This window comes from Trichosurus vulpecula, chromosome 2, assembly GCF_011100635.1.
Source record: "Trichosurus vulpecula isolate mTriVul1 chromosome 2, mTriVul1.pri, whole genome shotgun sequence".
Lineage (NCBI taxonomy): Eukaryota > Metazoa > Chordata > Mammalia > Diprotodontia > Phalangeridae > Trichosurus > Trichosurus vulpecula.
The window spans coordinates 45,031,074-45,045,236 of record NC_050574.1 but is presented as its reverse complement, the minus strand read 5'-3'; the positions used below and the strand labels follow the sequence as shown (position 1 = coordinate 45,045,236).

At 41.7% G+C, this 14,163-nt stretch overlaps 1 protein-coding gene across 1 annotated transcript in view; it reads right to left on the bottom strand.

Moving 5' to 3' along the window:
- Positions 1 to 14,163, bottom strand: part of VPS13D (vacuolar protein sorting 13 homolog D) — a 332,377-nt gene that overhangs the window by 104,745 nt on the left and 213,469 nt on the right. The window lies entirely within an intron of this gene.

Sequence of the window (14,163 nt, the reverse complement as noted above, 5' to 3'; positions counted from 1 at the left end):
TCAGATATCTCCAACGTGACATCTGGCAGACTTATCAAACTTACCTGGTCCAAAAGAGAACTCCTTATCTTTTCCCCCAACCCCTCCCTTTCCCAACTTCCCCATTTACATTTCAGAGCTAGTCCCAGCACCTCAGGGTCACTATCCACCCCAAAGGTACTCCCACCACAGATCTAAGTTGTCACCAAGTCCTCCCATACCTCCCATATGTCTCCTCTCCATTCACCTAGCTGCCTCCCTGCCTGCAGGCTCTCATCACTACACAGCTGGATGACTTACCGCCCTAGCATTTGGGTTGGCCTCTCCCTACTTTGGTCTATCCTCCACTCAGCTGCCAAAGTGGTCTCCTAAAGTGCAAATATGACCATTTCACCCCTCCCCGCTTCAGTAATTCCACTGGCTCCCTATTACTTCCAGTATCACATAGGAAATCCTCTGTTTGACTTTTAAAGCAACATGACCCCTCCCTCCCTTTTCAGTCTCTATGCTTTGCAACTCCTCTGTGGACTCAGTTGGAGGCGCACATCTAGGGTTAGGGTCCAGTGACACTGGCCTCCTTGCTGTCCATCTCCCTACTGGCTGCATTTTCTCTGGCTATCCCCCATATCTAGAATGCTCTCCTTTCTCACTTCAAGATTCAATGAATATCAGATCTTTCTGAAAGAGGCCTTTTCCAGGGTCCCTCTTCTACCTCCCACTCTGCCTGTGCCTTGTCTCTGAGATTCTTTTATTTACGTTGTATATTTCTTGCATGTTTATTGATGTTTGTATGCAATCTTGCCCATTAGAATGTCAGTCACTCAGTATTTATTGAGCACCTACTATGTGTGAGGCACAGAATTTGAACCCCTTAAGCCTTTGTTTTTGACTCTTTCTGTATCCCCCAGAGCTCAGTATGGTGCCTGGCATACAGTAAGTGCTTAATAAATTCTTATTGTTGTTACTGTTGTTGTTGATGGAATGCCTGGCAAGTATTTCCTTCCTCCAATAAGGGAGGCAAAAGATGGAATATTCTGTGTGTGTTCAAATAATTAATCACAGATTTGAGACTTTCTGGTGTAAACTAGTGACCAAAATTAATACATCCTTTATCAATATGACTTTCATTTTAATCCTTGAGAGGTGTGGCTCCAGAATACTCAAGGATATGTCAAATTTAACTTCGAAGATATTCCAATTTTGACTCAGGTCTTATTCAAAGCTTAGAAGATGGGATTTTCTTTGTTTTCCCAAACATGCTCTGAATGCCTTAATGATTATCCTTTTTTTTCAAAGGGCCTCACTTTGCTGGAGTAAGACTATCTTAACAAGTCCTTCCACTAGTATTTTGCCATAATCTTTGAAAATGAAGAGACATAGCAGTGTTGTCTCAAGGGAGACTGAATGGCTGCTTCCCAAACCAGATTATGTTTTGGATAGAGGGGCTTAGTGAGTTTTCTAGTTTCCAAGATGTAAATCTCTATTTCATGTGTGGGATAGATTACCATTTCCCCTCTAAGAGAAAACCATTCAACCAGGAACTCGATTATCAGATTTGCCAGGCCTGCCCAGAGAAGGAGCATCAACCAAAGACAGGCAGATGCAATGAGACAAAGTCCTCAAACAAATGGCCTTTGGAGCATAGGGAAATGCTTTACATTGAATCATAGTCACTCAGTCCTCTAATCTTCAGATCATATGTGAAGGTCCAAGGATATTGTAGTTTCAGAGATGTGGAGAAACAACTATATCTTCCAGGTAGCAGGTCCTGACGTAAGAAGCTAAGAAATCCATCAATAAGTACTTATTGGGGCAGCTAGGTGGCACAGTGAGAAAAGCACTGGCCCTGGAGTCAGAAGGACCTGAGTTCAAATTCAGCCTCAGACACTTGATACATGTACTAGCTGTCTGACCTTGGGCAAGTCACTTAACCCCAATTGCCCTGCCACCCCCCCCCAATAAGTAGTTATTAAGCATCTACTGTGTTCCAGGTACTGCACTAAGCTGTGGAGATTCAAAGACAAAAATAAATAATTCTTACCCTCAAGGAGTATATAATCTGTCACAAGAGATGGTATGTACACTTTTAAATACATATTGTATAGAATACATACAAAATGAATATAAGGTACTTAAAGGAGGGAGGGCACTAGCACCTGGGGGTGGGGTGGGGGTGAGGAAAGCTTTCATATAGAATTTGGCACTTGAGATGAATCCTGAAGTATGGAATTCTACAAAGTGAAAGTGAGAAGGGAGTACATTTTAGGGAATGGGGGGCGGTGTGGTGGTGGTAAAATTATGAGACTGAAAAAAGAAGGCTGGGTCTAGAATCTTAAATGCCAGAGGCAACAGAAAGCTACCAGAGATTACTGAGCAAAGGAGTAAGATGTTCAGGTCTGAACTTAAGGAAAAAGACTTTGGCAGCTGCACGCTGGATGAACTGGAATAGGGAGAGACTCGAGGCAAGGAAATCAATTAGGAAGCTGCTGTAGTAATTTAGACTGGAGTTGACAAAGGCCTGAACTAAGGTGGTGGTTGTGTGAATAGTAAGAAAGGACTGGATATGAGAGACAAAGTAGAGTTAGAAAGATAAGATTAGATATGTAGAATGAATGCAAGTAAAGAGTCAAGGATGGTGAACCTGAGAAACTGGAAGAACTGTGATGCCCTCAACAGTGATAAGAGAAATTTAGAAGAAGGGGGGAAAATAATGAACTCTTTTTTGGACATGAGTTTAAGATGCCTATGGGACATTCAGTTTTAAATATTCAATGAGAAGATGGTGATTTGGGACTGAAGATAAGAGGAAAGACTGGGGTTTGATATATATTGATCTGGGAGTTAGAGTTCCCAGGAGAAGAGGGTGGTGAGCAGCATTAAATGCTGTACAATGGCCAAGGGTAATGATTAAGAAAAGACTATTAGATTTGGCAGATAAGAGATGAGTGGTAACAGACAAGATCAGCATTCTTTCCCAGGAAGAATCAGTATTCTCTTCTTCAGTTCTAATTTTGCATAGAACTTAGACTTCTGTTGGAGGCCCTCATTTCTTATCAAATCTGCCAAGAAACCTGTGCCATGTACAACTGCTGCATCTCAATGGCACTGTTTTCTCTCCCTTATCCTGGTGTATCTGTCTCCTTCCTTTCTTAAGTGCTGCTGAAGAGTTAACCATTTTTTAGATTCCCAAAGACATGAGCAAAAACAATCCAACATTTTTGAGATTCCCAAGGACATGAGCAAAAATATCTAACACCTTAATTATATTTATGGAGGGAAGCAACTAAGTACTCTATGCCCACAGATGGAAGCATATAACCCAGCTAGTCTCTGCTCTTAAGACAAATGGGAAAATAACACATAGAAATTGATTCCAGCCATTATTAAATGACTTCTTAGTTTGTCCAGGAGAAATAAATAGCTTCCAAATTGATCAATACAAATCCTAATTTAGAAAAGTTGATCTTAGGAAACAGATAAAACAAGTCTGATTAATTATCTGGTCAGTTGCTTTGAATAGTAACATGAAAGAAAGGAAGGGGGGATTTTTCAGAAAATATTCACTGACTAGTAACTGCTAAGGGGTTGAACTGGGGTTTTGGTGGAAAAGGGTTTGAAAGGGCAGGAACCATATTTCTATAGTGAATACTCCCGCTCTGAATCAAATTTGAATCAGACTTAGCAGTAGCCTGAATAAAATAGGGAAAAGGTTTAATTGGATTAAAGGGGCCAAAATAGTTCATTTTCCAAAATTTGGTTTTTTAACAATAAATATTCTGTCTGAAAGATTTCTCTAACAATTAAATTTTTTATTACTATTCTTTTTTTAAATGACCATCATTTCTGAATTTCCCTTCTATATCCACTACCAAGTGAGTCATCCATTGTAAAAAAAAAAAAAGATAAAAAAAGGCAGAAAAAGCAATTTAGACGTAAACCGTATCAGACATTATATGCAATATTCTATACCATTACTACAATCATCAACACCACGACCCTCATCTCAGCAAAGAGAAGAAAGAGATGGATATTCTCAAATCTTCTCCAGGGCCAAGCATGGACACTGTAATTACACACATTAACTTTCCTTTTTGTGTTCTTTTCATTTATATTGTTTTAATCATCGCATAGATTGTTTTCCTGGTTTTGTGGCTTTTCATTCTGAATCAGTTCTTCTGAGTCCCATCATTCTCTGAATCCTTCACATGCATCAGTTTTTACTGTGCTGTACAGCTAAATACAATTTGTCTCACCATTGTCTAATCAATGCCTTTTTTAAAAAAAATTTTCAGTAATGAGGAGTTTGTTTGTTTGCTTTCAGCCATGAATTCTAGAAGCTCCATTTAAGGAGAGAGCTTAGAACATCTCCTCTGACTTCTCCACCATGGCTCTAGAGGTTCATTTTGGGGATCAACCTCTGATTCCACTATGCCCCTTCATTGGATACCTTCTCTGCCAAGTACCTCCCTGGCAGGCTTTTCAGCTTCCTTTTGTATTTTGTTCTCCTCCATTAGATTATAAGCTCTCTGAAGGCAAGGGTTGTCTTTTGCATTTGTATTCCCAGCACTTAGCACAGTGACCGCACACGGCACATAGTAGGTGTTTGATAAATGTTTACCTATTGGTTGACTTTGGATTTGAGAAAAGTTTTTCTAATCTACCTTTTCATTCAGTTTTGGGAAATTGCACAGGTCATTTAGGCTAAGGCATTGAATTTTAAATTTATTTGGGCTTCCTGAAACAGAAGGCAACTTTGAACTTTTATTGAACAAAGAACCTACATGTATTTATAACCTCTTTCAAACCAAATTTTCTGTCCCACTGCAGATTTCACCACTCTACACACATGCCCATGCTGGAGCATTAAACCAAGTCAAGGTGTGAGGCAGTTGTACGTTCTGTCTCTGGAGATCATGCTGTTTTTACTTGCCACTAGCAAATCTGGTTGGAAAGTGAAAAAATTCAAATCAGCTACACACTTTTCATATTCAAATAAATCCAGAGAGGCTTAAGTATGCAACTAGGCCAGAAAGGTTTAAAGCAGGTCCTTAACGTTTGGGATAAGGTCAGAACAAACTCCTGGTCCACAGAAGAGTGCTTATGTGAAATGGTGCAAACTAAGAACAAAGTTGCATATTCCCAAGTAATAAAGGAAATGAGTGTGACAAAGGTCTTCTTTCCCCTAAATCTCCTTGAGACTACAACTAGATTTGGCTTCACTGCAGCAAATATTTTGCTACAAAATTGTCTAAGAATGAAGACTACTTTTTACTTTAAAGACCCAGACTCAGCTAGTTTTTCTTATCAAAGCACCTTCTATCAGGAAATCCGAATCGAGTACTAAAAGTACAGAGGGATTGTTACTTTGATTTTGAATTACACAGAAAAATATGCCTGGACATTTAAAAACCTGTCACATCCAAAAGTCTCCCAATTTGGGGGTAACTGCTCCCTGTGATTATGTACAAAATGTCTCAACAGTGGCCAAGCACACAAGCCTCCTTTGAAAACAGACTGTGTTGAACAAAAAGGAAGGGAAGACAGTTAACATTGCTTTCATTTGTTATCACAGCAAATGTAATGTTAGAGAGCAACAGGATCTTTTGCATAGTCGAAGGAATGAAGGAAATGGGTTGCTAGCTTTTGATAAGAATTTCCTGGGATTGTTAACATGTACCACTAACATGAGGGTAGTCTAAATGCAGCTTTGCACATAAAGAGTCTCATGGGACCTGGATGATACAATAAACATTCAGGTTTCCTTTGCAAATACACTAATCTCCACCTCCTTTTTAAAAGAGAAAAGTATACATAAGATTTTAAAAATACTTGGTATGGTTAAAATAGTCATTAGACACAAACATCTATGATAGAATGGTTTAGTTGTATAAACCAACCATTTCACTGCCAGTCTTGGGAAAATACTGTATTCACTGTGCCCCAAGACAGAGCTGGTAAAACAAAACCGCAAGCCTGTGTATGATTCTTTTTCAGGGATAGGTGTGGATGGCAGGAGAAGCAAGAACTGTGTAATGGAATGAGCACTGAAACTGGAGTCAGGTCTTGGGTTCAACTTCTGGGTGACTGACTCAGGACAAGTCACTTGACCTCCAGGGGTCTCGGTTTCTTTTTCTATAAGATGGGGGTTGGGGGAAAGGGTGGGTGGCTGGGCTTCATGTCCCTTCTTGCTATGACAGTCTGCTCTTAGGTATCTTCCAGCTCTAAGTCTATGAGCCAATGATTCCAGCCATGGTGGCATATTACAGATATGGTTATTTTCTAAACAGAATTCCCCTGGTTTGCAAACTCAGATGCTTCAAGCCATCACTGCACCCAATAAACTTTTTAAGCAAGAGAATGGAAATCCCAAACACAGTGCTTTGCTTTGTCTACTGCCCAGTTTTGTGAAGTTGTTGAAAGGTGCAAAATTAAAGCTAAGCTGTAGTGGGGGGGAGGGGGAGCTTACCACGGAAACGTGGCAAAATTGGCTTAGATGTCATTCATTCCACAGCACTACCAGTACACTGTGAATTGCTGGAAGCTGGAAATTTGGGAACGGCTTTCCCAACCTCTCCCTTCCCCCAGGCTTCTATTCTCCCCTCCGCTTCATAAAGGCCTTTTAATTAGCTCACATCCCATAGTTAACTAAGCCTCATAATGTCTTCTGACACCAGCCTGTTGGCCCGGTAATGGGGTCTCTATGTATGCTTGATTAGCTGGGCATCCCGGGGGAACCCCGCTGCTCTTATCTCCACAGATGCCTGATGAGTTTGGTAGCTTCCCCCAAGGACCTCCTGGGAAGCTTCCCCAGCAGGTGCCCGCTGGCAATAGTTTTGTATTACAGGCCTGAAGGAATGATCCCCGCAGGAGTTTGCCGACTGTTTTCACATACACAGAAGGCAGTCAAAAGTCCACAGCATGAACTTGGAACGACCCCAGTTGCAGAGTCACTGGAGGGTTCATCTGGAGGGCAGGCACGCTTTATTAAACAACTAATACTCTTCCCAGATAACTTTCTGAAAAAGCTAAAGTGTTAACTCTTTCAAATCTTCTCTTGCTCCAAGGAAATGAAGTAGGGATGTCCATTTTTGCGAAACAAGGGAAACAAGAAATTTAAAAGACAAATACCTGCATGAACACAGACACAATCAATCTGCATTCTGAAAGGTTTCCGTGGGCCAGGCCCATGGTCTGTGGCCTTCTAACCCTAAATTTCTGTAAAGCTTTAATTGTTTAAATCAGAGATGTCAGAACATAAATCTTTACTATTCTACTGTAGATCCTCAAGCCTATGACCTGGGCAGAGCCTGAAAAAGACCAGGGAGCAGCTTCTGTGTGTCCTAAAGAGCTCTAGACAACACTTGGCCTCACACAAACACACACAAGCACACACAAGCTCTAACACATTTCTGTGACATGACAAATTTTATTTACAGGCAGGAAAGAAAAAAAGAGTTAAGCTGTGAATTATTCAACTGTGAACCTCATGACTCTCACCTATCCTGGACTGGGTTTGCTCAGAAAACACTTTGTTCTTGGGTGCCAAAATCAGTTCTGTTCCCTTTCGAAGGAAAACTCAGAAAAGGAACAAAGTTCAGCTCAAAATGTTCTTGCAAATGAGTACAGTCATCCATTTCTCTTGCATCTGCTGGACTTGAGAGCAAATCGATCCTTTAAAAAAGTATAGCCTGCATTTTATTTACAGTGTGTACCCTGAAGACAAGATGAGGCCTCTGTCTTCCGTTGTGATCAATGCAAGGCATTTTTTTAAAAAGTCACAAGGAACTCTGGAGAGCTACCACAAGCACTAATGTAAAAAGCAAATACCGCTACAAGGAGAGAGTTTATGCATTCTTAAAGCCTTTTTTTTTTTAAACAAGCTTACATTTCATTGTGGAGAAGAAGGAAGATAATATCTGTCAGAATCTTTGTAGTTCACCTCACCACCAGTCCTCCTGAAACCTATCCCAGGTATCCTTTTTAATCTTTATTTGTGATCTATTTCCAGATGAACTGAACCTTGTCATAGCTTAATTGGTCAAGTGAGGCATTGCTGAGGGAGTGAAATGAGGTGCCTAAAAAGAGGCCAGATCTTCTCCCACTCTCAGGGTTGGAAAACCTCCCCAGTGTAGTCTGGAGAAACTTCCTCAATGCCAGGTTACGAGACCACAGCTGCTCCCTTCCTCACCTCTCATGTGGGCCACCAAACAAGGACTCCAGGGAAATGGCCACCTGCCTTGTGCGGCCACCCTCCAGTACAAGGCTGACTGCCTAAGGCAGCTACCAACACAAGAGTGTATGGGAACAGATGTTGGATTTGTTATCTATGGACACAATTAACTCTGGTTTCACAAAACATTCCTGCCAGTCACTTAATAGTAATAAATCGCATTCCTCTTGTGTTACAAGGTTTATAAAATGCTTTTCGCTCTACTACCATGTGAGACTGGCAGGACAAGTACTACGTGCTTCATTTTAAGATGAATTTGAGGCTTGGAAAGCCTGCTTTAGTTAGAAACCAGTATGTAGGAGTGGGTAGTGAAGGCGTAAGTGGGAGAGGGAGAAGGAGGAAGGAAAAGCGTTGATCAACACTTACTATGTGCCAAACATGGTTGATCAGGGCAGCTAGGTGGCGCCATAGTGCACAGAGGGCCCAGGCTAAAGTCAGGAAGACTCATCTTCCTGAATCCAAATCTGGCCTCATGACACTTATTAGCTGTGTGACCCTGGGCAAGTCACTTCACCCTGTTTGCCTCAATTTCCTCCTCTGTAAAATAAGCTGGAGAAAGAAATGGCAAACCATTCCATTATCTCTGCCAAGAAAACCACAAATGGGGTTGTGAAGAGATGTTCATGACTGAATAAAAACAACAAATATGCCAGACATTATGTTAAGGGCTGGGGGTACAAATACAGGCCAGCAAGACAGTCTTTGCCCTCAAGGAGCTTATATTCGAAGGTAATACACACTGGAGTGTAGTGTCAATGGACGAATGTTTTGTACAGGGATATTAGGGAGTCAGACCCTAACTTAGCTATGTGAATATGAGTGAGCCACGACTGCTCATTTACAGTACGGGAGTAATCATACTTGCACTGGTAGTGAGGAAGGTACTTTGCACCTGAAAGCAGTCTCCAAATGGGAGCTCAAGTTATGGCTGTGATTCTGAGGCATGTGGCTCTAGGTACCAGCGCTTACTCAATGGACATCACAACCTTGAGCTTCACCCTTCTGGTCTGGTGGAGTGAGTTCTAGATCAGAGAACCTGCATCTCTAAGCTGCCAGAAGCCAGTGGTGTGACTGACGCAAACTTGGCTTCATTCTGCTCACCCAAAAAATAAAAGCTTCAGACTAGGACAACCAGAAAACAGGAACAAAGGAGAAAATGAGCCGGTGTCTACTCAGATATTCGATTTGAAAGGCCTTTTCAGTATATATGAATATAACAGGAGTTAGAATGGAAGGAGAAAAGTTGTCTCATAGAGCAAATATGCCATAATAATAAAGCCATAATTTATGGTACCACCTTCTATGTTAATAACGCCCTTTATTACAAGAATCGTGTTTGAGTTTAGCTCTTTAAACAACTATCATGACAGCCCACAGAGCATAATTTAGGAACATGCCTCATAGGGCTCCAAACCTAAGGGATGAGCCTTACCCAGTCCCATGGGACTGTGCTGAACAATGGATAGAGCGCTGTATCCGCAGTCAGGAAGGCCTAGGAGCAAATCCAGCCTCAGACATCTGTGTGACCCTGGGAAAGTCACTTCCCCTCGGTCTGCCTCAGCTTCTTCATCTGGAAAGTAGAGATGACAAAAGCACCTCCCTCCCAGGGTGGTCGTGAGGACAAAATGAGATAATATTCGTGAAGCGCTTTGCAAATGCTGCTGTTATCATTACTGTTGTTGTAGTTACTGTCAGAAGCACGATAGAAACGGCCAGGCAAAGGAAGTGGAAACCCCCAAGAGATGGCAAAGGGCCCCAGGTAATGAAAGCAGGCAGGTACAGAGCCACGGGTGGGCTAGAGGGACCAGCTGAAGGCCAAGCTGACAGAGCTCTGGAAAGAGCTAGCATCTGCCAGCATGGTGGAGAGGGACAAGGGACACAGGCATGAGAAACACTCTAACAACTCTGCCCCATCTTCTCCAGGGTGGCAGGTGAGGAACTAGAGGTGGGGGTCCTTCCAGACTTTGCTGGGGCAGAGGAAAGGGAGGGTACTCCTTTGAGGATTCTCTTGGAGTGCTTCCCTATTTTACATTTCTCTATTAATTAAAATACCTTTGCTCCTGCAACACTATCGTTTGCCTGAGTTTTTATGAGCACGGTAGCAAACTGGGTATCTATCCCTGAACTGACGTGAGAAGAGTAACAGGATATACGGAAAAGTGTTTGCCCTGAAGTTAAGAGAGACTTGGGTTTGCATCTGGCTTCCTATAACTGTTATGTAGGACTCTGGACAATCTCTTCTCTAAGACTCCGTTTCCACAATTGTGAAATAGAGATAGTAATGGCACTTGCCTTACAGGATTGTAGTGAGGCTAATGAGAGAAGCACTTCACAAGCCTTAGAGCACCATACGAATGTCAGTGATAATTTGTTTCTGTTATTATTATTTAGAGGCTCCCAGTTTCTTTCAAGGATAGGGACTAGAGTCAAAGGGACATATTCTAGAAGATTTTTCCCACCACATAAATCCAAATCTATGAGGACATAGTGTTGACTGGCATCTGGGTGACAATATTATTAATGAAGTGGAAACATTTTCATTACTCTAGTCAACCTATTAACAAAAATACATTCTTGCAATAAGCCACTCCTCAACCTTATTTTGCTACTCTTCTGAGATTCGAAAACCAACTATAGGTACATGAATCTTCTAGTTTCTTTCCTCACTCAATATAAAAACCTAATTCTTAACTGGATTATAAGTACCAAAGGAATCAAGTCCTATATAAAATTTGTACTTCTGGCAATGCCTAGCAGAATGCTCTGCATATAGTCAGTAGCTTAATGAATACTGAATGTTTGAATGAACAGGAATCTCAGAATGTCCCATTTTTTTCAATGGATTCTCATTTCTTCTCTCTGTGCAGTGGCACAGTCTAGTGAAAAAGCAATGTCCTTGAAATGAAGAGATCTGTATTCTAGAGTCCTGGCACCACAGTTAATGCCACCTTACTTCTATGTTTCTGATGCTCCCATCTGCCCTACTGATTTCTGTGGCATGGGACAAGAATAAATTGTATCTTATACATGGAAGTGTTTTGAGACTTTGAGGAAAGAAAGGGTGCTGTGGCCTAGTCCAGAATGAAAAGTCTGGAATCTTGGGTCCTTTTTCCAGCTCTGCTCTGAGTCACTTCATAAGTCACTCTTACTCAGTTTCCTGAACTGTCACATAGAAATAATGCCTCCTTTCCCTACCTCAAATAAGGATCACATGAAAATAGGTTTGAGCAAACTTTACAATGGTGAAAGTGCTTTAAAAATAGATGGTTCTACTATTATTCTCTTCTGATATTCCTTTCTAATATCCTAATTCCAAGTTACCAGACTTAATTTAAAGTGAAACAATCCTTGAGATCACAAAATCCTCTCTAAACAGTACAAAAGCAATAAAACCAGCAATGAGAGACTGTTTTTAGAAGAATGTTTTGCTTAACCTTCATTTCTGTCCTTCAAGGAAAACACTGAACATTGCTGCTTCCAAAGCAACTTACTATTGTATAAATCTAAGAGCTTGCAGGAAATGTTTACTTAAACATTTTCCCCTTGAAAAAGAAACAGACATTTCCCATAAATATTATTTAAGCAAATTTAGGTTAAGAAAAGACAACTCTATCAAGAAATTACTTGTGAGGGGCTGTGCCCTGAGATTAAAAAAAAATGACAAGGAAATAAAACTTTCTTTTTTAACGGGTTCCCAGAATTTACTATTGCCTCCACTGGACTAAGCAGGGTTCTCATAGGATATACATTGGATATACATCCCTAATGTATTACATTTTCAATTAATTAAATGAGACTTAGGTGCTATGGGGGATCAAAGGGGATGGGAGGAGGAAGAGAAGGAATAAAGCAATAAGAATCTGTACTCTAAGGTTCCTTCTGGCTCTAAAATTATATGATTCTATGATCCCTAAAGCTATGAAGCTTATAACCTTACTGGGGAGATAAGACTTAAAAATATGAAATAATACAACAGGATAAAAATATTCAGTATTTACTCATTCAGTAAAAGATCTGACTAATTCCTATAAGTTGGCATGAATTCAGAGAAAAGTCTCCTGTATGCAAAGAGACGAAAAATTCAATAAAGGAGAAAAATTAAGTAAACAAATAAGTATAAAACAAGGAAATGTGGGATAAGTCCCACAAAGGAAGTACAAAGTGCTCTAGAAGTCTGGAGGTGGGAGAGATTGCTTAGGTGGGGGCTTCCTAGAAGCGGTAATATGGAAAAAATGCAGGATTTCAACAAGTGGAAACTTGGTGGGGGAAAGAGAGCAGGGGAAAAAAAAGGTAAGTTAATAAAGGAGCAGAAACAGAGGAGCAAAAGGTGTGCTCAGGAAATATCAGCAATTCTACACTAGTTGATGCACGGGGAAAATCAAAGAAATGTGGCCCCTGACCTCTAGGAACTTAAAACAAAGAGCAAGGAGCTGTCTGAATAAAAACAGATTCAAAATGTGAGAGCTAAAAGGGTCTCAGTAGCCATCTAGATCAATCCACGAAGCAAAGGAATTGCCCCCCCATAGCATACTCCACAAATGGCTGGCCCAGCCTCTGACTGAAGACCTCCAAGGAAGGGAATGCTGTCCCTTCCAAAGGCAGCCTCTCCCACTTTGGAGTGGACAGCTCAAGTTGTAGCTGTTAAGATTTCCTTGGCATCAAGCTAAATTGGCCTCTTCTCCATCCTCATCCTTCTTGGCCCCTCTGTGGCCTCTGACACTGCATCTCCTGGATACTCTCTCCCCTATAGGTTGGTTTTTAGCACACTGCTTTCTCCTGAGTCTTCTTCTACCTGTCTGTCTCTTTTGCTGGACTTTCATCTAGGTCATGCTGACTATGGGTATCCTAAGGCTCTGTCCTGGGCCCTGATACTATCTCACGTGGTGATCTCATCAGCTCCCACAGATCCAACTAGGATCTCTATCCAGATGATTCCAAGATCTGTGCGTATAAGGCTATATGCCTTAACCTCTTTCCTAAGCTCCAGTTTTGCATCATCAACGGCCTCGATATCTTACAAATACCTCAAACTCATCAAGTCCAAAATATTATCTTTCCCTCACACCTTCTACTCTTCCCAACTTACTGACAAAGGCATCACCACCCCCCTAGTCATCCAGGTTCTCATCCTCAGTGTCATCCTTTAGTTCTCAATTACGCTCACCCCACATATCAAAGCTATTGCCAAATCTTTCTGTTCCCACCTTCATAACATCTCTTGTATAAGTTGTTTTCTCTTCACTGACGCAGTCAACGAGCAGGGCCTCATTACCTCACAGCTAGACTACTGCAATAGTCTTCTGGTTGATCTGCCCACCTCAGGTCACTCCCCATCCATCCTCTACTCATCTGCCAAAGTAATTTTCCTAAAGTGAAGGTCTAAGCATATGAACACCCCACCTCCCTACTCCAATCCAATAAACTCCAGCAGCCCTTCTACTTACAGTGAACACCAAATGGCAGATGATACTGGTGCTGGAGGAGGCCTTGGAGTTGGAGGCCAAGGTGGTTTCTGTGGTAGCTTTCGCAGTGGGGTCTGAGGTTGAGGTTGGGGCTGTGGCCGAGGCCGTAGCTGTGGCTGCAGGGCCCAGGGAGGAAAGGCTAAAGACAAGGAGTGGGTTCCTGTCACTAAGCTGGGCCAGCTAGACAAGGACATGAAATCTATGGAAGACATCTATCTTTTCTCCCTTCCTATCAAGGAGTCTGAGATCATAGATTTCTTCCTGGGATCTGCATTGAAAGATGAGGTTTTGAAGATCACGCCTGTTCAGAAACAAACTAGAGCTGGACAACGTACCAGGTTAAAGGCTTTTGTGTCCACTGGCGATTACAACGGCCATGCTGGTCTGGTGTCAAGTGCTCCAAGTAAGTGGTCACACCTATTCATGGCACTATCATTCTGGCCAAGCTATCCATCTTTCCTGTGACACATGGCTACTAGGGGAACATGACTG